Source organism: Podarcis cretensis, assembly GCF_951804945.1.
Source record: "Podarcis cretensis genome assembly, chromosome: 2".
NCBI lineage: Eukaryota > Metazoa > Chordata > Lepidosauria > Squamata > Lacertidae > Podarcis > Podarcis cretensis.
The window spans coordinates 109,963,212-109,989,977 of record NC_137171.1 but is presented as its reverse complement, the minus strand read 5'-3'; the positions used below and the strand labels follow the sequence as shown (position 1 = coordinate 109,989,977).

At 46.0% G+C, this 26,766-nt stretch overlaps 1 long non-coding RNA gene across 1 annotated transcript in view; it reads right to left on the bottom strand.

Annotated features, from left to right (window-relative positions):
* Positions 1–18,201, bottom strand: part of LOC307209191 — a 32,425-nt gene extending 14,224 nt beyond the window's left edge. The window contains exon 1 of the long non-coding RNA XR_013835402.1: positions 17,323–18,201. This is a non-coding gene — a long non-coding RNA (uncharacterized lncRNA). The remainder of the gene's footprint in view (positions 1–17,322) is intronic.
* Positions 18,202–26,766: the final 8,565 nt, after the last annotated feature.

Here is a 26,766-nt window from a genome sequence, read left to right as displayed (position 1 = left end):
ACGAACGTCTCCTTGCATGGAGATGCAGCGATAGGGAAAAGATGTCAGATGGCTATTGGTGTCACACCAGCAGCTAAGAACCCAGGAATCCTGCTGGATATTGAAAAACCCCTGAGGCAAGCCACACAACCTCAGAGGACTCATTTGATAGGAAGATTTTTATAAAATGAGCCACCGTCTTGCTGATTGCACCTCTTACAAGGCTCTGAGTCGCAAACCTCAACTGACTTTTAACAAGCTTTAGCAAACCTCTGGGAGATCAGGAGGCACCGTTGCCAGTCGCTGGGGGGAATTAACATCATCAATTATCTTGCTAATTGCTCCCCCACAATGCAGGTTCCCTTTTTCCCAAGGCACTGGCCCTCTTACCTCATCTTATCAGAAATCAAAGAGGCACAGGTAAGCTGTGATCATGGGAGGGAGAATTCTTGCATCTCTGGTTGTGTTGTGATTATGCAACAGGGACGTTCCAGAAAGCCTGACCTTTCTGGTCTTACCGGAATGTCGCAGCTGAAACATCGGGCCTTACATAAGGGCCTGTGAGAGTGCGTCACCTGTTCCACAAAAGACCAATGTTGAGAGGAAAGTGAGTCAGGGCAGCTGACAGAAAGGGGAGCCAGGAACCAAGGGGACAGAGCACTGGGGGTGGCAGAGCTAAATAATAAAAACGAAACATGCGCCATTGCTCATAAAGCTCTTCCTGTCTGGGTGTCTGCCACCTGCCCAGATTTTAACTTGTCTGAATTAATTTTAAGATGTTTTTTAATTAATTGATGTCTGTTTTTATGCATATTGTGTTGTTTTTATGATGTTAGCCGCACTGAGCCCAGCCTCGGCTGGGGAGGGCGGGATACAAATAAAATAAATTATTATTATTATTATTATTATTATTATTATTATTATTATTATTATTATTTATTGGTGGACCCAGTGCCGAGGAAGAGGCTGTAAGCTGCAGTCATCATCCTCAGTTATTTGTATGTTGCCTTTCCATTGGAAACCAATCTCAAGGCGGCTCGCAGCACTACAAACTTTACCTAATGTATTTTTCAGTCCATAAGACGCACTTTTTCCCTCCTAAAAAGTAAGGGGAAGTGTGTGTGCGTCTTATGGAGCGGAGGCAGGGGGGGGAAGCAGGCAGGAAAAGCCCCCAAGAGCCGCACACAAGTTCCGCGCGGCTACTGTGGGCTTTTCCCTGGGAGGGAGAAGGGACTGACGCGGCCAGTCAGTCCCTTCTCCCTCCTCATAAAAAAGCCCGCAGGAGCCGCACACTCCTTAAAGGGTGCATGGCTCCTGTGGGATTTTGCGGGAGGTGGGGGAATTGCCATAGCCGTGCGCAACTTCTCCAGCCGGGAGAGGCTGCGCGCGGCTAAAGAAGCCAAGACAGCGAGCAGAATGGATCCCGCTCGCTGTCTTGGCTTCTTTGCTCTTTGGTGCTGGGGGGGGGGGGAATAATTTTTTCCCCTTGATTTCCCCCTCTAAAAACTAGGTCACCATATGGTCCGGTGCGCCTTATGGAGCGAAAAATATGGAAATTCACTAGCCCCTCTTTACCCTGCCCTCTGACACTTGAGATGTACATCTTTTAGGAGCCACCCTATACTTGTGGCCGCAATTTGTTGAAACCAATTTACATGTTGTCTTCTAAATTGTCGCCGCATGCCCTAGGACCTTAGGGCAAAGGGTGTGTAAGAAATTAATCACAACAACAACAGTGACAAGACGAGTCGAAAAGGGAAACAGCCGTAAACAACAGGCTAGTGGAAACCTCTCGTACTAATAAATATGCAGTAAAATCGGGCAGTCCACCGCTGGAAAGCCTAATGATAAAAATACAAAAAATCGGAGAGCAAGCAAAAAAATAAATTAATTAAAAATGCATCCCTCAAACTTAATATTGATCCCAGGAAAAAGCCCTTAAAGTAAATAACCCCATGATGGGGCTACCTGATTGGTAGCCATATTTGTAGGTGGAGTCAGTCGAGGCCACACCCTCCCAGTCCCAGGCCACAAAAGCAGGGAGCAGGTCACAGCAAAAAATGGTCTCTGGCACCTTTGTCAGGATCCGAGCACAAAAGCATTTTCCCCTCCTGTGGTTTCCAGCAATTGGAATCGGAAACATTACATTTAGGGAAGTTTTTTATGTTTGATCTTTTATTGTGTTTTTAATATCCTTTTGGAAGCTGCCCAGAGTGGCTGAGGAGGCCCAGCCAGATGGGTGGGGTATAAGTAATAAATTATTATTAATATTATTATTATTATTGTTATTATTATTATTATTATTATTAAAGCCATCTCAGTTGGTGACCATTGCTGCCTCCTGTGAAAGTGAGTTCCATAGTTTAACTGTGTGACAAAGTACTTCATTTTCTTTCTACAGAAGCTTCTAACATTCAGCTTCATGGGATGCGCGTGAGTTCGAGCGTTAGGAGATGGTGTTGACCTTTAAAGCCCTAAACGGCCTCGGTCCAGTATACCTGAAGGAGCGTCTCCACCCCCATCATTCAGCCCAGACACTGAGGTCCAGAGCCGAGGGCCTTCTGGCGGTTCCCTCCCTGAGAGAAGCGAGGTTACAGGGAACCAGGCAGAGGTGGTGGCACCAGCCCTGTGGAACGCCCTCCCATCAGATGTCAAAGAGATAAACAACTACTAGACATTTAGAAAACATCTGAAGGCAGCCCTGTTTAGGGAAGTTTTTAATGTGTGACATTTTGATGTATTTTTAATCTTTAGTTGGAAGCCGCCCAGAGTGGCTGGGGAAAACTAGTCAGATGGGCGGGGTACAAATAAATTATTATTATTATTATTATTATTATTATTATTATTATTATTAGGAGAGAGGGAGAAGAAATTTTCTCTCACCTCTTTCTCCATGCCTGCATACTTTTATGAATGTCCGTCTTGTGTCATCTCTTACCTCTTTTCTCCACACTAAAAAGCCCAAAACTTTGGCCTTCCATTGCCATTTTCATCACAGTTGCTACCATTTAAAGAAGTGCATAGGAATACAGGAACCTGCCTATACTGAGTCAGGTCATTTGTCCATCTAGCTCAGTATTGTCTACACTGATTGGCAGCGGCTCCTCCAGGATTAACAGACAGGGAGCCTCTCCCAAGCCTACCTGGAGATGCTGGGAATTGAAGCTGAGGCCTTCGGCTTGCAAGGCAGACGCTCTAGCACTGAGCTAACCCCAACTCCCTGGTCCTGAATGAGGTAACTGTGCCCTTGAAGGACCAGGTGCGCAGCCTGGGAGTCATTTTGGACTCACAGCTGTCCATGGAGGTGCAGGTCAATTCTGTGTCCAGGGCAGCTGTTTATCAGCTCCATCTGGTTCGCAGGCTGAGACCCTACCTGCCCGCAGACTGTCTCACCAGAGTGGTGCATGCTCTGGTTATCTCTCGCTTGGACTACTGCAATGCGCTCTACCTTTGAAGGTGACCCGGAAACTACAACTAATCCAGAATGTGGCAGCCACCGAAACCATATAACACTGGTCCTGAAAGACCGGAGCGGCCACCGAAACCATATAACACCGGTCCTGAAAGACCTACATTGGCTCCCGGTACGTTTCCAAGCACAATTCAAAGTGTTGGTGCTGACCTTTAAAGCCCTAAACGGCATCAGTCCAGTATATCAGAAGGAGCGTCTCCACCCCCATCATTCTGCCCGGACACTGAGGTCCAGCTCCGAGGGCCTTCTGGCGGTTCCCTCATTGTGAGAAGCAAAGCTACAAGGAACCAGGCAGAGGGCCTTCTCGGTAGTGGCGCCCATCCTGTGGAACGCCCTCCCATCAGATGTCAAAGAGAACAACAACTACCCAACTTTTAGACAACATCTGAAGGCAGCCCAGTTTAGGAAAGCTTTTAATGTTTGAGGCATTACTGTATTTCAATATTGTGATGGAAGCCGCCCAGAGTAGCTGGGGAAGCCCAGCCAGATGGGCGGGGTATAAATAATAAATTATTATTATATTATTATTATAACCCTTCCCTGTTCTGTTGGATGCAGTGGGATTTACTTCTGAGTAAAGCATGCCTTGTTAGAATTGGGTTGCTGCATATAGCAGCAACAACATTTCCCACTTAGTCTTAGTCCTTAAAAGGTAAAGGTAAAGGTACCCCTGCCTGTACGGGCCAGTCTTGCCAGACTCTAGGGTTGTGCGCTCATCTCACTCTGGAGGCCGGGAGCCAGCGCTGTCTGCAGACACTTCCGGGTCACGTGGCCAGCGTGACGACGCTGCTCCGGCAAACCGGCACCAGAGCAGCACACAGAAACGCCGTTTACCTTCCCGCTATAAAGCGGTACCTATTTATCTACTTGCACTTAGGGGTGCTTTCGAACTGCTAGGTGGGCAGGAGCTGGGACCGAACGACGGGAGCTCACCCCGCCGCGGGGATTCGAACCGCCGACCATGCGATCAGCAAGTCCTAGGCGCTGAGGTTTTACCCACAGCGCCACCCGCGTCCCAGTCTTAGTCCTTACCCCATCCAATTTATTTTGCGTTGCTATTTTAAAGATACTGCATTATTGCGCTGTCTCTTTCAGAATCTCCAGTGCTCCAGGGCAGTGCAGTCTTCCGAGCACTATTTGAGCTACAATACATCCTCCTCTGTAAATTAGGGTTTCCATTTCCTCCCCCACCCCAATCTTTCAATAAAGTTGTCAACAATTAAAATTCTGGGCTGGTCATTTCAGAGCCTCAGTGTCTCCGCCTATAAAATGGGCAATAAAACTATCGCCCAAGCGTGCCAAGAAAGTTAATTAGCTGATGTGCAGACGGACAGAGACAGAAATAGCTGTGAGTTATTATTATGGTTGCTGCCTCTGAAGTGAGCTCAAGGGATGGCAAGGGTACTGATCGCTTTCGTGGCATTCCACAGACGTGATACACGAGGGAAGCATTTCCGTCCTGGAAGGAACTAAACAACTTAAGAGGAAGTTTGAAAGCTGCAAATCGGGTTCCTTTGAAAACAATGAACCATGCAAAGTGCATCGTCAGAGACATAGAAATGACAACATTCTTATGCTTATTATTGATGGTTGTGAAGCTTAGCGAAAGCCAGTGCATTCCAAAGATCTGCACCCAGACAAACACAACCCCTTCCCTTATTGCACATCTGAAGAGCCCTGCTGGGAACCTGAGGGTCATCTAGTCCAACCCCTGCAATGCAGGGATCTTTTGCTCAATGTGGTTCTTGAACCCTGAGGGCTTTACATACCGTAAATTTCATACCTGTGGTCCATAACTGTTCCCAGTCAGCCATCATTATGTTATGTCCAACATCTTGTGCCCATTTAATCATAGCTGATTTCTTTTTTTTATATAAAATTTTTATTGAGTTTTCACATTTTATAAACACAGACACACACACACAGACAAAGACAACACATATAAAATTTCATATCCTTACTTTCCTAACCCCAGTTCTTGACCTCCCCCCACACCCCCTTCATACATCCTAATTCAATTAAATTAGCTCAGCAAGTTCATATCTCTCATCCTTTACATATTATTATTATATATATATATATTTTTAAAGAAATACTTAATTCTTATTACTTGGCCAAATTTTGCTTATCCAATTTTCTTATAAATATTAAATCCTTTTCTAAGGTCGACTCAAATTCCTTCCACGAATTTCCCTTTTATCTTAAAAATAGGTCATAATAATCAAACACAAAGGTCATAAACATTTTTTTTAAAAAAATTCTCCCCCCCCCGCCCCGGTTTCTGTCCCTTCCCAATGTCCCCATGTCCACAAAAACAGTTTTTAGCCTGGATTCCTCACATCTGAGGCCTTTAAATCTCTGTCAGTCTCTCTCTGCCGATTTTGTTGGTAGCCCTCTTTATTGGTCATCGGGTCTCGAAGGAGTTCTAGCTCAGTCTCATCAAATTTTCTTCCATCCAAAGTACTTGGTACCAGCTGCTGCGAAAGGTCAGCTAATCCATACTCAAAGAGGAAGCCCCAATCATATTTCTTAATTCTTTTAAATTCAAATATTCCAAGTGTTCCAGGGGCTTTCTCCCTCCTCTTTCGCTTCTTTCGCAAATTTGTAATCCAAAGGTCTTCTTCTTTGTGTTCTGACAATGTAGGCTTCTGGTTGGTACTCTCCATCTGTACTGGCCCTTGTTCCCTCTCCTCCTGTTCCGAAGTTATCTCTTCTAATTCAGCTGCAGATTTTTTCCCGGTCAAGTCCATTGTGCATTCAGCAGAGTCACTTATTTTAGAGTTCAAGGTTATAAGTTGTTTACTCATAGCCGTAGTCTGCTCCTGCAACTTTCCCACAAGAAAAAACATTCTTTCTATCTCTGCCTGTAATTTTCCATCTGCAGCCATTGTAGTGTTTCAATGTTTCCCCTAGGGGGATTCTGGTTACTTAATAGTCTTTTCCCAACAGTCCGTTACTTTGTTATTTCACTACTTTGTTCCCAACCATTTTAATTCAAATATAACAAATTTAGTCCAGAAAGGTGTTAAATAATAAGATTTTTAACTTTCACTGCCCGTTTGACAGCTCCTTTGACAGCTGTCAAACTCCTTGTTCCTTTTTCTCCAGCTCACATACAGGACACTCCCGGGTCTGGGGGGGGGGGTTAAACAAAGGCTTCTAAAATTCCACTCTTACCCTCCAGCACAAATCTTCTTCTGTCAAATTCATGAAAATATTATCTTTTAAAAAACACCAAAAAGAAAAAACTCTCCACCTTAGTTCTCCGATCCTTGCTTTAAATCTTCTGTAAGCAGGGGGGTGCGGACTTCCCTTTAGCTCATCCCCCGGTCGTACCGAATTCAAGGGTAGAAATTTTAAAGTCCAAATTCCATTCTACTCACGGATTAATTAAAGTCCGAATTTCAGGGAAGAAAGTCAGCGGTCTCCGGCCATGGCTCGCGGCTTCGCTCCACTGCAGTAGCGGTCCACTCACAGCACCACGCCGCTCCCCGTACCCTCTCCGCAGCCTTTAAAAAGGCTCTTCGTGGGTCGGGGGGCACTTTAGGTGCCCGCCGAGTCACCAAGTCCGCAGGCTTCAGCGCCTGCGGTTTCTGAGGGTCCCCGCTGTTGATTAGCAGTTTCCAAGTGCACAGCGGAATGATGAGGAATACGTGCCAACATGCTCTATATTGCTTTATTTACATTTCAAAGCTGGTAGATTACAGAAAACCATCTTGTCTCTGCCGGAGCAGAAACTGCATCCTCTCTTCTCTGAAGCACGGAGAGAATCACACTGAACTGCAAAGAACAGTGAAAAACAGGAAACCAGTGTACGTCACATCCAGCCTCCCCTTTCCCGTGGGAAACACAACAGCAATGCTGTCTGTGGAATGTAAACATTGTCTTGTGACAAGCCTTTCGCTGCACAGTGAAGAGAGCAGAAACCAACATCCTCCCCCTTTCTGTGAACACCACTGGGCAGCGTGTTCGTACAATATCAGTACAAACCCAACTTCTGTACATAGGTACAGTGTTGATCCTTTGATACAATCTTGGACAATACATCAGCAGGAATTTCATTACCTGGCATATAGGACACCGTTACGAGTCCCTTCTGAATACGTTCCCTAGCATGTTGCAACTTCAATTGCAAGTGCTTCGTGCTTTGCTTACAACCTTCAGAATTCAGCAAAGCCAAACATGCTTTGTTGTCCTGGTAAACCTGGATTGGACATTTGACAGGAATTTTCATGTCTTTGCACAATTGTAACAACCATTCACAATCCTTAAGTGAATAAGACAGTGCATTCAGTTCAGCTTCACAAGTACTTAAGCTAACTGTTGTTTGCTTCTTGCATGACCAATCAAATAGACCCTGATTGTACATATAGCAAACTCCAGACGTACTTTTCCTGTCTGTAGTGTCACTTCCAAAACTTGCATCTGCAAATATCTCAAGACCACCAGACTTCTGATTGTTAAATCTCAGTCTGTAATGCATAGTGCCTTTCAAATACCGCGCTATGCGTTTCAGAGCTTTCCAATCCTTAACAGTAGGATTGTTGACTTGTCTGCTTAGCAAATTACAGCTAACAGCAATGTCTGGTCTTGAACATCTGGCAATGAAGTTTAGCTTGCCTAGCACACTTCTGTACAGTGTAGTGTCAGAAAATGCTTCTTCAGTGTCATCTACCTGATAACCTGTTGTCATCGGTGTGTCTACAGGGTTAGCAACCATCAGGTTTAGTTTGCTTAACACATCAGCAATTTTCCGTGACTGGTGTACTAGAATGTTACCATCTTGATCTCTCTCTATTTCCAGAGATAGGTAGTTGTTTACCTCACCAAGATCTTTCATGTCAAAGTGTTCTATCAGTTGAGCTAGGGCGTTATTGTACATTGTGATATCATCCCAAAAGAATAAAAGATCATCAACATAAAACAACAATACAGTTTCTTTTGCCCCTCCTCTTTGACAAATACACATGGATCAGCTTTCCCTTGCTTAAAACCTAGAGAAAACAATACTTCAGTGAGTTTTGTGTGCCAACACCGTGCACTTTGTTTGAGACCATAAAGGGACTTTTTCAGAGCACAAACAAATCCCTGTTTTACCTGTACGCCATCAGGTGGAAGCATATAAAGTGATTCATTTAGAGATCCGTACAGAAAAGCTGTATTCACATCATGGTGACTAATGTGTAGATTCTCCTCTGCAGCTAGCTTGAGCATAAGCCTAATGCTCTCATACCTCACTGTGGGTGAGTAGGTCTCATGATAGTCTTCACCTGGTACCTGTGCAAAACCTCTGGCTACCAATCTGGCTTTGTGTCTGACTATCTTGCCATTTTGATCAGTCTTCGCTTTGAAGACCCATTTGCTTCCAAGCAATTTCATTCCTGGAACTACTGGAACAAGTTCCCATGTTTTGTTCCTTTCCAAGGAATCAAGCTCAGCCTTCATGGCATTTAACCATGGCTCAGCTTCCTTTGAATCCAAATCCTGGATTTCTTGGAAACTTGAAGGTTCAAATACCTTCTTGGAGCTTTTAACAGCTGTTACTGCTATCTTGGCAAACTCATCAGCAAATCTCTTTGGAGGTCTGCCTTTTGTGGCTCTTTGTGACCTACGAATTAGCCTTAAGTCTTCAACACTCTCCTCTTCCTTCTTAGGAGAAAAGCGACCTATTGTGAACAATGGTTCCTCCAATTCTTGATCAGAGCTTTCAGAGGGTCGCATAGAGGCTTTCGCACTCTTGAAATCCTCTGAATCACCTGATTCAGTTTCAGACTCAGAATCAGAACTTTCATCAGTGGGTGTGGGTTGCTGCGGTTGCTTTTGACTATCCTCAGTCTCATCACTGTCATCAGGATAACATTGGAAAATTCCCACATTCTCCCCCCACTTGGCATTGTACTCAACACTTCTTGTGAGCTTAATGGTCTTAGAGTCAGTCATCCTTATTCTGTAAGAACCTTTCTCATAACCTAGAAAGATACCATGCAAACCACGCTTATCTAACTTGGAGTTTTGTGGTGAGTGAACCCACATGTCAGAACCAAAAATTTTCATGTGTTTGATGTATGGCTTCTTGCCAAACATCTTCTCATAGGGGGTACAACCAATCGCTGAAGATAACCTGCGATTATAACTGTAAGTGAAACATGAGAGAGCTTCGGCCCAATAACTCTCTGGAAGATTTGCATCATGTAGCAAGGTTTTTAACCCTTGAAGCAATGTCTGGTTTGCTCGTTCTGCAAGTCCATTCTGCCATGGCGAGCGAGGACTAGACAAATCGTGTTGAATTCCTTTCTCAGTCAGAAAAGCTTCAAACTGCTGAGAAGTGAATTCTCCCCCGCGATCTGTGAAAAGAATTTTTACCTTCTTACCATGCACATTTTCCAACCAAGCACAGAATTCCTTGAACCTAGGAAAAGCCTCTGATTTCTGCTTGAGATTGTACACATAAATATACCTGGAAAATGCATCAATGAGAACCATGAAGTACCTATTTCCACCCAAAGAGGGCGCTAGTGGTCCAACCAAATCAGCATGAACAATTTGGTATGGTTCTGTAGCTTGCCTACTAGACACCTTACCTTTCGCAGCCATTTTCACCTTGTTTGCTGCGCATGCCTTGCACTTCATGTGGTACCTGCAGGGTTTAATAGTCATACCTTCAACCAAGGCAGGCATTTTAGATACTGCCTCAAAACCCAAATGTCCAAATTTTCGATGAAAATCATGAATACATTCTGCATGCAAACTTTTGTTAGAACCTGCAATGCAACAAGTGTCATCCTGCACAACATCATCATAATACAAAACATATAAACGATCAACATATTCAGCATACAATACATAATCATTTTTCTTTGTGATGATGCACCTTTTGTTCTTAAAGGAAACGTCAATGTTCCGCTCATTCAGCTGTCCAACGCTGAGTAAATTATGTTTGGCATCTGGCACATAAAGTACATTCTGTATCGATAAGTCCAAACTGTGAAGAACAACAGTTCCGTAGCCTTTACTGGGAATTGTGTGGTCATCCGCCTGGTGAATCGCACCTTCCTGCGGTGTAAAAGACACGAACAGTCACTTATCGTTGCACATGTGGTGGGTTGCAGCTGAATCAACAACGAAGAAAGATCTAGACGTCTTCTGGACCTCTGCAACTTTTGGAGTGAAGCGTGAGACCATTGCTTTGTGCTGCGTTGTCCTGGACACCGGACCTTTGCCTTTGCTCTGGCCTTTTCCACGCGATGAGCTTTCGCTGCGCTGCTCTGTCTTGGTCCTGGGATATTTGCATTCCCTCTTCATATGGCCTAGACGTCCACAGGAGTAGCATTTCACTGCCTTCAAAGCTTTGACGCCATCTGGTGGTTCCACTGCACTCTGGGATGACGACTGTGAAGTCTCCCCCTTTCCCATGCAGCCAGCACCCCGGCGATCTGCTTCATTTTGAATCACGGCAGTAACATAATCCACTGTCAGCTGAGCGGTAGGCTGTACAGCAATCTGAGTCGCAACAGACTCCCAACCTGAACCCAAAGATTGTAGTATCATGAAGGAATACACAGCCTCTGGAAAGTTGAGTCCTCTCTGTTGCAGCTCATGTCTCAGATTCTGCATCTCCATCAGATGTGTACGCACATCTCCACCTTCAGCAAGAGCCATATTATGCAGCTTGTTAAAATAAAACATAGTAGATCCAGCTTCTGTCCTCATGTGCGCCTCCCTCAAAGCGTCCCAAATTTCTCTGGCTGAGGTCTTATCACGCAATAGACAGAGCTCTTCTGGGGATACTATCAATGTAAGAGTTCCCCTTGCTTTGGAATCTTTTGCTTTCCATGCATCTGTAACTGGAGCTGGGGGGGTGTCTGTAATAACTTCAAACAGACCCTCTTTCCGCAGAATAGCCTCTGCATAGATAACCCAGTCCGTATAATTTTTCTTATTGAGCTTGGGAATCCCACAAGCATCCTGAAGGGCCATCATGACTCTGGCATTAGCCTTCTGGGTCATCTCTGCTGCTTTAAACAAGCTGCTTTATACAAGCTGCGTCTGTGCTGCTTCAAGCCTCATTCCAAAGGCAAGTTCAAAAGTGCTTTCTCTCTGCTGCCCTTTAATAGTGCTGCGTCACTATTCTCTGCAGCTGCTTTAGCCCAAAAGCACATTCTAAAAGTTACTTTCGATTTCCCCAGCATAGGCATAGCCGCTGCCTGTTCCCGGCAAACGGACATAAAAGTTCAAAGTCCAGCCATAAAGCCATTAATTAGTTGCTGGCAGGCTGCCCGGAGCAGTAGCACATACCTCATCAATCATCTTGACGCGCAGATACCGTCCGATCCGTCCTTCTGCATTCCGATCCTTTTGCCGGCATCAGATGACTGCGTCTTTGCTCCTTTGCCAGGAGCCCGATTCGACTTCTGGGCCCATAACCAAAATGTTGATTAGCAGTTTCCAAGTGCACAGCGGAATGATGAGGAATACGTGCCAACATGCTCTATATTGCTTTATTTACATTTCAAAGCTGGTAGATTACAGAAAACCATCTTGTCTCTGCCGGAGCAGAAACTGCATCCTCTCTTCTCTGAAGCACGGAGAGAATCACACTGAACTGCAAAGAACAGTGAAAAACAGGAAACCAGTGTACGTCACATCCAGCCTCCCCTTTCCCGTGGGAAACACAACAGCAATGCTGTCTGTGGAATGTAAACATTGTCTTGTGACAAGCCTTTCGCTGCACAGTGAAGAGAGCAGAAACCAACACCCGCGTCGCCGTCGCGGTAGAACCCTTCTCCAGCGGAGCCGATTCCCTCTGGAGCTCGGAGGGAATCCGCCATTAACCAGGTCGCGCTAACCCGGAAGTCTAATCATAGCTGATTTCACCATTTCATCCTGAGTGTTCCATTTCAACAGCAAGTTATACATTCTTGACAAATTCTTAATTTTTGAATCTAACAATTCAGTTTCCAATTTTGATTTTTCCACCTGGAAGCCAACTTTTTTGTTCAAATTGTATGCCTCCATTATTTGATAATAATGGAGCCAATCTCGCACTTTATTTTTCAATTTTTCAAAACTCTGCAATTTTATTCTGTCTCCATCTTGTTCCAAAATTTCCCAATATTTCGGCCATTTGGCCTCCATATTGAGTTTTTTCTGTGCCTTCGCTTCCATTGGTGACAACCATCTTGGGGTTTTCTTTTCTAACAAATCCTTATATCTTATCCAAACATTAAACAATGCTTTTCTAACAATATGATTTTTAAAAGCTTTGTGTGCTTTTACCTTATCATACCACAAATAAGCATGCCAGCCAAAAGCATTATTGAAACCTTCTAGATCCAACACATCAGTGTTTTCAAGAAGCAGCCATTCTCTCAGCCAGCAAAAAGCAGCTGATTCATAATACAGTTTAAGGTCTGGCAGGGCAAATCCACCTCTTTCTTTAGCATCAGTTAATATCTTAAATTTTATTCGAGGCTTCTTGCCCTGCCAAACAAATCTGGAAATATCTTTCTGCCACTTCTTGAAACAATCCATCTTATCCAAAATTTGCAATGTTTGAAACAAAAACAACATCCTTGGCAGCACATTCATTTTTATCACAGCAATTCGGCCTAACAATGATAACTTCAAATTTGTCCATATTTCTAAATCCTTTTTCACTTCAATCCAACATTTTTCATAATTATCCTTAAATAAGTTCACATTTTTGGCAGTCATATTAACCCCTAAATATTTCACTTATAATACTTGTATTATCATTTATTCTTCCCTTCCCTTTCATAGAAATACAGTGGTACATCAGGTTAAGTACTTAATTCGTTCTGGAGATCCGTACTTAACCTGAAACTGTTCTTAACCTGAAGCACCACTTTAGCTAATGGGGCCTCCTGCTGCTGCCGCTCCGCCGGAGCATGATTTCTGTTCTCATCCTAAAGCAAAGTTCTTAACCTGAAGCACTATTTCTGGGTTAGCAGAGGCTGTAACCTGAAGCGTATGTAACCTGAGGTACCACTGTAGCTTCAATTGCTAAATCTTGTCACTTTCACTGTGTATTGTCTGTACTGGGTTTGAAACTGTTCTGACATGTGATATTGTTTTTAATGATTTGCACAGATGGAGTGGTTTTTACTTGTTTATACTGCATATATGGAATGGTTTAAATCATTTACACACATTGAATTGTTATTTTTATATGGGATTGCTTTAAAAAGGTGGAATTGTTTGTGCATTTATGGGATTGTTTTCATTTTCTTTATTGTTGGTGTTTCTGCGGGGAAATCGCTTTGAGATATTTTATGGGAAGTGAAATCAAATAAGTTTGGGTTTTTTTTATTATAAAAAATCATCTTCTCTCTCTTATGAAGAAGAGAGAATTTGCCATCTCCTTTCATTATATTTCAAATATCTTAGGTTCCACCTTGTTTTTGTAATGTTAAGTTGTTTTAAACAGTGTTTTTAATATTGTGTATTATTGTGTTTTAATGTTCATGTTGTGTTATAATCCACCCTGAGACCTAGGGCAGGGTAATAACTTGTAATAACAATAAAAATAATAATAGCCTCTGACATTGCAGCACTCCTTTCTCTGCACTTCCTGTTTCTTCTCTCCAAACTCTCTTCTCTGCTTTGAATTCTTTCTTTCCCTCTGTTTATACACCACCTTTTAACAGCATCAGCAGCTATTGATGCTATTTTAAAGTGGAACATTCTATTCATGGATCTCGTGTGGCACACCTGGTTTAGCCCTTGAGGTTGCAAGCCTGAGGGCAGGGCCCATGAGCTATTTTTGTTTGATGAAATGCACCTCGCCTTTGTGAGTGAGAGCTCCGCACATAAACAATAAGGAACAAGAATTCTAATGAAGCCAGTGAAGGTCTTTGAAGAGGGGGATCATAGGAGAGATGGAGAGGTCTCTGGATAATATCTTCTTGTATCATAAAAAGCGTTAATCAAATGTATGAACTGCAAGAAGATCAAACCTATCCATTCTGAAGGAAATCAGCCCTGAGTGCTCACTGGAAGGACAGATCCTGAAGCTGAGGCTCCAATACTTTGGCCACCTCACGAGAAGAGAAGACTCCCTGGAAAAGACCCTGATGTTGGGAAAGATGAAGGGCACAAGGAGAAGGGGACGACAGAGGACGAGATAGCTGGACAGTGTTCTTGAAGCTACCAGCATGAGTTTGACCAAACTGCGGGAGGCAGTGGAAGACAGGAGTGCCTGGCGTGCTCTGGTCCATGGGGTCACGAAGAATCGGACACGACTAAACAACAACAACAATGCTTTTTTTAATTAAAGGTTCATATAGAAGATGACTCCTGGACTCAAATCCCTATCATCCTATGGCTATGCTGGTTGGGGATTATGGGAGTTGGAGTCCAACAACATCTGGACACCACTGCATTGGCTACCCCTATCCTAAGCCCTGTCTTAGGTTCCTTCCAGACTGTCATCATTTTTTGTGCAGATCTCATCCATTCAGGTAGATGCTGGGAGATGTCCTTCATGCAACAAAGCACACCTTCATTACCCATTCAGAACCAGGTAGTCCCCCATACCCGCCCGCCCCTTCTCCTCCCAAAACAGTACTTCGGTCTTGTCAGAGTTCAACCTCAATCTTTTACATTCTACTCATGTAAAAACACCTCTGGCCCCAACTGTTCCCCTACAAAAAAATTCACTGCACGCCCACTGGAGATAATCATCATGATGATAATCACCATATAACATCTGCACACATTTTGTGCCAAGAAATCAGGAGAAATTGCCTTAATTCATCTGCAATGAGCTTCCTCCATTCTCCTCTTAAGACTGAAGCAAACTGTAGCCAGGGCTTATTAATTTAATAATTGTCCTGCATCTCAAACACAGATTTCTGTTCCCTGGCTTCATACCATGTTCTCTATCGTAAACATATTTTTCTGCTTTTAAAAAAGAACGAGGAAGAGTTCTGTGTCATCTGAAAGCTCACATGCCGCAGCAATAAAGTGTGATTGGTACTTATAAAGGTGGTGGTTGTTTTATCGTCCCTGAAAAATTTCCAGAATGTCAAATTCTGGTCTGGCTACCACACAACACAATTCCACACCTAGCAGAATATACACCTTTCAGTTTACACCCTCTGTTTTGGATGGTAAAAACTGCCAATGCCCAACTCACCTTACAAATATAATTAAACGACACATGGCAGGTTCAACAGATTTTGCCTCTGCAATATCAGGCTGCAGTTTTGCTTTACCGCCCCCTCAAAGGCATCCCCACCTTTGTCCCAAGAAGAAGGAAAATAATTCCTCCTTCGAGCCGGAATCGAACCAGCGACCTAAGGATGACTACAGTAGTACTCTACAGTCCTCCGCTCTACCAGCTGAGCTATCGAAGGAGTGATGGGAACACTCTCTGAGTCATTCCTTTTCCCTTCCAGTTTGTGGTTTGCCTAACACTTACAGCACATGTAGCTCTTCAGTTTAATAATCTGGCCTTGACTCATTTCCTTTAGAATTCCATGTTAATCAGCAGCTTCCACTACGAAAAGAAAAAAGGAATTGCCCCAAGGTTTGGCTGTTGTCTTGCATGTAAGGTTTTGTTCCTGGCCATGCTAATAACAGGTCACACATGATCCCAGGCATGTACACACACACAAATGCAAACACAGCCCCATTCCTCACCTCATCAGCTGAGGAAGAAGGGTAGAGGCCCCCAATTCTTCAGACTATCAATATGGTGAGAGGAGAGATGTGATTCCCTCCCCCCCCCCCATCATAGTGCTGGGCTGGGGAAATGAGGTTTAACCCTCTCTGCTCAGCTCAGCACCACAATGGGAATGAAAAGTGTGCTGTCTCCACTTGCCTCTGCATTATTGTTTGTTTGTTCCACTGGCAACTCCTCCCCCAACAGAAAATTGGGTCAGTGACCAGTGAGCAACTGGGGAAAGGTCAGTGGCTCCCAGTATGTTTCTGAGCACAATTCAAAGTGTTGGTGCTGACCTTTAAAGCCCCAAACATCCTCAGCCCTGTATACCCGAAGGAGCGTCTCCACCCCCATCGTTCTGCCTGGACACTGAGGTCCAGCTCCGAGGGCCTTCTGGCGGTTCCCTCACTGCGAGAACTGAGGTTACAGGGAACCAGGTAGAGGGCCTTCTCGGTAGTGGCGCCCGCCCTGTGGAAAGCCCTCTCATCAGATATCAAGGAAATAAACAACTATCTGACTTTTAGAAGACAACTGAAGGCAGCCCTGTTTAGGGAAATTTTTAATGTTTGATGTTTTATCGTGATTTTGATATTCTGCTGGGAGCTGCCCAGAGTGGCTGGGGAAACCCAGCCAGACTGGTGGGGTATAAATAAATTATTATTATTATTATTATTATTATTATTATTATTATTATTAGCCCTCAGACTGGCACCCCTCCTTTGTCCCCTAATGTGGTGGGGCAGTCAGTCCCACTATGAAACTCCTCAGTATTATAAGGTAAAGGGACCCCTGACCATTAGGTCCAGTCGTGGCCGACTCTGGGGTTGTGGCGCTCATCTCACTTTATTGGGCGAGGGACAGCTTCCAGGTCATGTGGCCAGCATGACTAAGCCGCTTCTGGCAAACCAGAGCAGCGCGCAGAAACGCCGTTTACCTTCCCGCTGGAGCGGTACCTATTTATCTACTTGCACTTTGACGTGCTTTCGAACTGCTAGGTTGGCAGGAGCAAGGACCGAGCAACGGGAGCTCACCCCGTCATGGGGATTTGAACCGCCAACCTTCTGATCGGCAAGTCCTAGGCTCTGTGGTTTAACCCACAGCACCACCCGCGTCCCTCAGTATTATACTTATTAGCAAAATTGCACTATTATTATTATTATTCGTTTATATAATAATAAAAGCATACCTTCATCCAATAAAGGAAGGGAGAGAGGTAGGGGATCCAAAATCGCATCATCTCAAATAAGGTTCATGGTCTCTGAATCCAAAGTTATCCTCTAGCATCTTTGCACATGTAGATCTGCATATGCGGTCTGTATGTCCACATACAGATTACCAGGGGGTTGTCTTCGATAAGACGCCTTTTCAAATAGTGATAAGACATTAAGGCCAGCAATTCACCAGACAAACAAAGGCTTGGACTTCTTGTTGCAGAACTGCAGGGTCCACCATCAGGGCCCTCCATAGCCCCTGCCGTTGGCGAACTGTTAACTTCCAAAGTGCAGGATCGGCGCTGGTGCAACAACTCTGGGAAGACGCTCCTTGCTTGGCTTCGCTGATCCAGTTCCGGATTCTGCTGGACAATCTCCCCTGCCGGCCCAGACCATCCTGCAAAACCCATCCTGTTCCTGCTGGACATAGAATCATAGACTTTCACAGCTGGAAAGGGACCTCAAGGGTCCAACCCCTTGCTATGCAAGAATCACAGCTGAAGAACCCCTGGCAGATGGCAACCCAACCTCTGTTTAGTCTCTGTGGCTAGCCTTGCCCTTTGGTTCAGTCCCTCTTCTAGTCAATGGCAACTGTTCATCAACTTGGGGTTGGCCAACGTGGAGATCTATGCAGGTCCTCCTCCTGATAAAAATGCAGATGTCTTTAACTGCACGTCCTCCTCCAGCCCACGTTGCAACACGATGCTCTTTGATTATATTATCATGTTACAGGATCAAGGTCAGCCCTCCAGGTCTTGATTACACAGGGCTGCTGAGACAAGCCCAAGACAGTGGACTGCCGGGCCGATTCTTCATTGCTTCTCGTGGATCTGCAATAGCTACACGGCTGTTTCTGACGCAATACATTCAGAGTCTCCTTCAGGGGCTGTAGAACAAGAAATTACCAAATCAGATGCAGAGGTGAGTTCCGAGGAACTGAACCTCTTCCGAGGAAAAAAGAGTCATCACTTTCTCTGAACCGAGGTCAGAGGGTTCCTGAGCCCTAAACTGTTTCAGTTATGGATGCTCTAGCTGAGATTCCTCATTGCAAGGGGTTGGACTAGATGAACCTTGAGGGGGGCAGGGTCCCTTCCGACTCTAGAATTCTATGATTCTATCTGTAAAATGTGAACCAGGCTCTATGCAATAATCAGGGCTACATTTTAGCACCTGAGATGAACCACAAAATGGTGTGGGCCCACCTCCTTTATCAAGAAGGGGTGAGTGAAGATCTACATCAGGAACAAGGATGGGAGGAGACCAACAGCTTCTCCTATTGGCCAAGAAACCACTGTAGAGGTGGCATTGGGGAGGGGGCAGATCTGGTCTCCAAGGAGTGCACCGCAGCTGTTGCTGCCACCAGTGGGCGATGTGCTCCTTGGAGGCTGAATCTGTTGCCCCTGTGGATCCTGCCACCTGAAGCAGTCGCCTCACCTCTCCTCATGGTTGGACCGGCCTTGGCCATAATTAAGCTCTACGAAATCGCGACCAACTTTTGACCTGGAAAACGGTGTTAAGCTCCCAGCACCAAGCACCTATCTTTCCGCACAAGCAAATTAAGGTGGGTGTTGTTATAATGAGGCTGTTATTGGAACGATACTGGAAAATCTATAAAAAAAATGTATTTTTTTTAAAAATTAAGAGCTGTGAGAAAGATCAGGACAAGTGATGCCTTGGGGGAAAAGGTGGGCTGAGCACAGCAATTAATGGTTGCAATTTGCTTACCTCCCAGCAAAGCGCTTAATTACTCCCAGCCCGTGCCTTCTGCTAATCTGCTGGAAAGGGCAATTTTCTAGGATTACACATATTTGGGCTGAGACAACCTTTTGCTTCCCATAATGAGCACAACAGCACAGGTAATTAGGAAACTCTGTAAGCAGGGAACCAACGGCACTTTCCTCCGTTGGGTGATTGCATTAATTCTTTGGCCAAATAAGGAAGCTTTCGAACCTTAGCATCCCTGGGCTGTTGCCAAAGGAGCTCTACTCAGAGTAAACCCATTAAAAGGAGTGGGTGGAATTCACTTAGGACTTGGGGAGGCCTGGCTCCTTCTTCGAAAAATGGTGAGTGCCCGGACACCCATAGCCCCGCATAGATGCCACCTATGTCAGGTAGAGTGGGAGGAGGAGAGAGGAGAAAGTTTGGGCAGAAGCCCTTGTGCTGCCTTCTGCTCCTACTCTTCTTCTTCTTTGGCGATCACTTATAGCCGAGTAAGATTGTCTTCCATAAACATGGTTTTAACAGTGAGTTCATAAGTGACCGTGGAGGCCAATTCTGGATCCACACATCTTCCACAGTGGCGACACAGGTTCCCAGGTGGGAGTTGATCACAATGAGGGTTTGCCAAGCATGCCTTCTTCTTAGTACGCTTCTCCCTTTCGTCCTGAGTTCGAGCGTCTACAAAGCCCACAACACCTTTGGTAAAGGCTGTTCTGCAACTGGAGCACTTGCAAGCCAGTGTTTCCCAGTTGTCGGTGTTTATACTATTTTTTCTTTTAGATTTGCCTTAAGTCTTTAAACTTCTTTTGTTGACCACCAGCATTACGCTTTCCATTTTTAAGTTCAGAATAGAGTAGTTGCTTTGGAAGACGATAATCAGGCATCCGAATGAAGTTGATGTTGAAGAATCAGTGCTTTGACACTGGTGATCTATTCTTCTTCTAGTACATTGGCATTAGTTCGCCCGTCTTCCCAAGTGATGTTGAATCTGGTCCAGTGAAGCTACATTAGTCATGCCCAGGGCTTTTTTTTCAGCCAGAAATCACAGGAACTGAGTTCTGGCACCTGTCAGGTAGGTGCCTTGGCCATGATAAGAGAACAAGGGAGGCATTCATGGTGAGTTCCAGAACCTCTTTTTCTAGAAAAATAGCACTGTTCATGCTTATTATCTTCAATGAGTCTCATCGGAGCAGGACTAGCACTCGATAAAACCTACTCCTTCTAATAACTACATTCAGGTGTGGAGTGCCAAGGTAGGAGGACACTTTACACTGTAAACATCTGAGTGAGATCATTGGTCCATCTAGCTCCATATTGGTTTCAGGTGGGGGTTTCTTCCAGTCCTACCTGGAGATGCTGGGGATTGAACCTGGGACTCAAGAAGATGCTCTACCACTGAGCTATATCCCACCTCCAGACACTAAAGGGTATGGGTCAACGTTCCATCACTGTGTTGACAACTGCTGGTAGATGCAATGCAAAACAAGGGGTGGGGACAACAGTCCCCTTTCAATCCATTGGCATCAGACGTCCTTTTCAGTAACATGAGCCAGAATATCAAATGCATTTTCTCCCTACAGCCCCCTTTTGAACCCAGGCCTTTTGCTGCCTGAGGCAGACAGCAGTATAGGGTTTCCCCATCTCCCCCAATTCCAATACAGAAGCTCACCCTATTGGCAACTGAATCTTAGGCTTGTTGTTGTTTAGTCGTTTAGTCGTGTCCGACTCTTCGTGACCCCCTGGGCCAGAGCACACCAGGCACTCCTGTCTTCCACTGCCTCCCGCAGTTTGGTCAAACTCATGCTGGTAGCTTCGAGAACACTGTCCAACCATCTCGTCCTCTGTCGTCCCCTTCTCCTTGTGCCCTCCATCTTTCCCAACATCAGGGTCTTTTCCAGGGAGTCTTCTCTTCTCATGAGGTGGCCAAAGTATTGGAGCCTCAGCTTCACGATCTGTCCTTCCAGTGAGCACTTGGGGCTGATTTCCTTCAGAATGGAGAGGTTTGATCTTCTTGCAGTCCATGGGACTCTCAAGAGTCTCCTCCAGCACCATAATTCAAAAGCATCAATTCTTTGGCGATCAGCCTTCTTTATGGTCCAGCTCTCACTTCCATACATCACTACTGGGAAAACCATAGCTTTAACTATACGGACCTTTGTTGGCAAGGTGATGTCTCTGCTTTTTAAGATGCTGTCTAGGTTTGTCATTGCTTTTCTCCCAAGAACCAGGCGTCTTTTAATTTCATGACTGCTGTCACCATCTTCTCCCAAAGAACCCTGGGAACTGCTGGACCTAAAATTCCCCAGTGCTCATCACAAACTGCAGTCCCCAAGATTCTTTAGGGGAAGCAACATGCTTTAAATATACGGTGCAGCTTAATTCAGCGCTGTATCTGGGGCAGCATCCTCCATTGTACCAGACGGAATGAGGCTAGCTTAGGGACCACAGGGCAGGCTGTGCAGCAAACACACGTGGCTCTGTCCTCCAACACTTCACTGCCTCTCCCTGCCCCCTGGGACCTGCCGCCTGAGGCAGCTGCCTCCCTCTACCTAATTGCAGGGCCGGCCCCGAATTTTCAAAACACGTCTAGCTGGAGGAAGTCAAAGTGTGAGCATCGCTCCCCTGCTGAAGGAAGGATGGACATGCCTCTGGATGTCTGCGTCATTCAAGGGAGAGAAATGCCAGCTCACTCACATTACAAGAGCATAATCTGAGAATACTCAGCAGGCAGGAATCTTCCAAGATTCCTGAGCCACCGCCTGCTCCCAGGCTTTCAGAGCCTGGCTCAGCTCCCATGCAAATCCTTTCTTCAGCCACTATATAACCATATAGGGCTGTTCCATGAATTGCTGAAGCAAGTCAGGTTCTAGCTCCCAGTGGGTGAAATCCTGACCCAAAGTGATCTCATTGAACTCCACTTGAGTTGTTTCGTTGGAACTGGCAGTTCATCCAGCCTGTTTGTGTGTGTGTGTGTGTGTGTGTGTGTGTGTGTGTGAATAATACTTAACAAGGCTCAGCAAGCGCTACTGAAACAAGCAGTGGCTTTGGGGATAGGGCGAGCTGTGTGGAGCTATCAATGATGCCTCATTAATTGAGTCAGTGCAGCATAGTGGTTAGAGAGTCAGACTGGGGCCTGGGAGACCAGGGTTCGAATCCTTGAAGCTCAGTGGGTGGCCCTGGGTCAGTCACCGTCTCTCAGCCTAACCTACCTCACAGGATTGTTGTGAGGCGAACAAAGGGAGGATGAAATTGTGTACACCGCCTTAAGCTCCTTGAGTGAAAAGTTTGTGGTGCCATACATTTGAACCACCATCACAATAAATAAAACCTATCAAGAAAACACTGAGAGCGAGAAAGGGGGAAAACAAGGAATACAGCAGTCCCCCAAACAGAATCATAGAATCGGAAGGAACCCTTGTCCAACTCCTTGCAATGAAGGAATCACAGCTGATAGATGGCCACCCAACCTCTGCTTAAAAACCTCCAAGGAAGGAGAGTTCACCACCTTCAGACGGAAACTTCCACTGTCAGACGGCCCTAACTGTCAGAATTCCCCTCCACCACGATGTTTAAGTTGGATCTAAGGTGTAGAAATGTATTTCCTGACTGATGGGGAAAATGGCAAAGGTTTATTTCCTGTCTGCTCAAAACCCTTGCAGTTCAAGAATATTTGTGTCTCACCCATCTCTCACACACAGCTATGTTCCTAACGATCAGATCACCTGCTACCAGGATCCCAGGCCAGAGAAGTCTCCTCAGCAAAACAGAATAGTCGCTTATCCCCCAAGAAATGGGTCCCGTCTAATGGATTGTGTCCCTCGTCCTCAGAGGAACACCCTCCTTTTCTGAGACCCTCCTTCTTCTCCGTGGCAGCAGGATGGCTGTCATCCTGGGAGCGGGACACAGCTGTAACATCCCTAAAAGACTTTGTCCGCCAAACTCGTGAACATCTGTTGAAGCTGGCGAGCATGGCTAACAGTGGCTCCCAACCAGCTGCTATGTTCTGCCTCCACTGTCAGAGAGGCAGTAGGCCTCTGAATGCCAGTGACTGGCAATTACAAGTGGGCAGAGTGCTGCCACCCTCGTGTCCAGCTTGCAGGCTTCCCATAGTCATCTGGCTGGCCACTGTGGGAACAAGACGCTGTTCCAGACGGGCAACTGGCCTGGTCCTGCAGGGGCTTGCATTATGTCCTTAACTTCTCTGCCTCTCTCAGCTTGGCCGGCTCATCCACTGGGTGGATGGTTTATCTGACTGGAGACAGTCAGCAGTGATCAGAGGAGGAATGACCGCCAGGAGGAGGAGCGCAGAGAGAAGATATGCCGTGGTGCATCTGCAGCAGCACAGCCTGGACTTACAGCTGTCCATGGAGGCGCAGGTTAATTCTGTGTCCAGGGCAGCTGTCTACCAGCTCCACCTGGTACGCAGGCTGAGACCCTACCTGCCCGCGGACTGTCTCGCCAGAGTGCTGCATGCTCTAGTTATCTCCCGCTTGGACTACTGCAATGCGCTCTACGTGGGGCTACCTTTGAAGGTGACCCGGAAACTACAACTAATCCAGAATGCGGCAGCTAGACTGGTGACTGGGGGCGGCCGCCGAGACCACATAACACCGGTTCTGAGAGATCTGCATTGGCTCCCAGTACGTTTCCGAGCACAATTCAAAGTGTTGGTGCTGACCTTTAAAGCCCTAAACGGCCTCAGGCCTGTATACCCGAAGGTGCGTCTCCCCCCACCCCCCCATCGTTCAGCTCGGACACTGAGATCCAGCATCGAGGGCCTTCTGGCGGTTCCCTCATTGCAAGAAGTGAGGTTACAGGGAACCAGACAGAGGGCCTTCTCGGTAGTGGCGCCCACCCTGTGGAACACCCTCCCTTCAGATGTGAAGGAAATAAGCGGTTATCCTATCTTTAAAAGACATCTGAAGGCAGCCCTGTTTAGGGAAGTTTTTAATATTTAATGCTGTACTGTTTTTAACATTTGATTGGGAGCTGCCCAGAGTGGCTGGGGAGACTCAGCCAGATGGGCGGGGTATAAATAAATTATTATTATTATTATTATTATTATTATTATTATTATTATTATTATACCAGACACCTTCATCTGCCCCAGATGCAACAAAGCATGTCTCTCCTGTATCAGTCTCAGCAGCTACAGCAAGCGCTGTAATTCTCAAATGGTTTGACTTTTCCATTGTCTCCTGGGACAGGCGGGTGCCAACCAATACCTGTACCATAAACAAATAAGTATGATATCTGTTCCCACTCACAGCCCTGCGATCGTTTCCCAGGCTCTCAAGAGCTTGGGCTGCTTTGCATTTTTTTGGCTCCTGGGAAAGAGAAGGGCGACGTGAACTTCAGCAAGAAAGAAAGGGTGGAGCGCAGCTCTGGCAAGCGTCCAACTATTCCCCTTCCCAACAGAAAAATCCATTCTGTTGCATTCAAAACATACTATTGGCAGAACAAACAGCACACACCACTGCCAAAATAGCTGAGAGGAAACACAAGAATTTGACAAGAGAAAAGACCCAACCTTGGGTGGGGTTTGTTTGCCTGCTGTTACTGTCAAATATTTCTAAAGTGGTGTTTGGTTTCAGGTGGCACAGTAGGCCTCGGTCACAGCTGCTTTCCTTTCTGGACAAATCAGGTACATTTCTTTTTTTCTGCCCATGACTGAGACATCTTTATTGGGGTCCACACACCTTGTACTCTGGCTTCCCTAACCTGGAATAACTGCCGACCACCACCCATGTTCTCCATGCCACAACCTCCAGCATTTCACTAATGAAAATAGGTACATATGCCCTTATTCTTGCAAACCAAGGATCCCTTGGTGGGCCATGTGGGCCACCTTGCCCCCACGATTGAGGGGGCCCGGGGCCACACAATGTCAGCATGCCATGCAAGCACATCCTGCAGGTTGCTCGCATGAAGTCAGCCTGCCCCGCTGCTGTTGGCCCCATGGCATGCTGACATGTTGTGTGGATTGTTACTTTTTGCGATATATTAATACTGTATTGGCCCAAATATAAGCCACACTCTTTTACCCCCAAAATTCCGACCATGAAAAGTTAAAGTGCAGCTTATATTCGCGGCCTTACAAAATTTGGCTTTTACGATATCGCTGTAGGATTTTCTTCTACATTTGCCATTTACGGGTGTGAGGGCCTGTGGAATTTTAAGGGAGCGGCTTGTATTTGGGTATTTCTCCCCCCCCCCCCTTGAATTTTAAATGTGAGCCTTATTTGCGGGTGTGGCTTATATTTGAGCCAATACGGTACATCATGAAAGCCTCTTTGCTGGCTTCTCATGGTCCCTTCCAACTCTACATTTCTATGATTCTGGATTGACTTAACTCTGCAATAGTCCTGTCCTGGTTCCAAAGATCTTAAAAAGTCCAGAGTTATAGTAGAAAAATATGAAATTGCTTTGGTTTATCAAAACTTTAGATGAGGACAGCTGTAGCACGTGAAACATCAGGGTGTACATCATTCTCGGTGTTCATGCGCATGAATTTACCAGAGCTCTTTAGAACCATTCAGAGCCGGCCCTGCCATTCAGTAGAGTGAAGCGGACACCTCAGGCAGCAGATGCTGGCAGCAAAGGACTGGAGGTAAGGAGCTGGAAGGAAGAACTCTCTGTTTCCCACAGCCTACCCTGCGCTCCTTAATGTAGCCTGTGTGGTAGAAGATCTCACCCCATCACTACCAGCAGGGGCGTATGAAGTGGGGGGCGGAGGGGGTGGTCCGCCCCAGGTGCCACTCAGGGGTGTGTGTGACAAGATGGCCCCTGCCTCCCCCCAGCTGTAGAGCAGCTGAGGGCACACAGTCCGTATGGGCGCCACTCGCACGCCGTCCATTCTGGCGTCCATACAGGCTGCCTCTTGCACGGCAACCATACAGGCTGTCGCATATGCGCAGTCCATACGGATGCCACTCGCACGGCAACCCGGATGGTTGTCGTGCAAGCAGCCACCCATATTGATGTCTGTATGGATGGCGTGCATGAGCGGCATCCCATATGGTGTGCACATGCATGGCAGCCCGTATGGTCACTGCGCAAGCGGCTGGCTGCCTCACATGAGCACTCCATACAGGATGCCACACACTGAAGTAAGGTTCAGTTGTTTGTTCCATTTCGCTTTTGTACACAGAAGAGAATTCCAGCTGCCCATCCGTCCTTGCTGCCAATCACATCTGCCTGCCATGTCATTGCACTACAAGCCACCTGTCAATCCATGAAGATTCAACGGCTAAACCATTATGGCTTTTTGTGCATAGGAGAGGACAGAGGAAGCTGCCTTGTGCTGGTCCAATGAGCTCAGTATTGTCTGCACAGACTGGTAGCAGCTTACCCCCCCCCCCCCATTCTTACTTGGAGTTGCTATGGAGGGTTGAACTTGAGAGCCAGTGTGGTGTAGTGGTTAAGAGCGGTGGACTTGTAATCTGGTGAACCGGGTTCGTTTCCCTGCTCCTCCACATGCAGCTGCTGGGTGACCTTGGGCCAGTCACACTTCTCTGAAGTCTCTCAGCCCCACTCACCTCACAGAGTGTTTGTTGTGGGGGAGGAAGGGAAAGGAGATTGTGAGCCGCTTTGATACTCCTTAGGGTAGTGATAAAGCGGGATATCAAATCCAAACTCTTCTTCTTCTTCGGCATTCAAAGAAGATGCCCCACCACTGACCTCTGGCCCTTGCCCCCAGA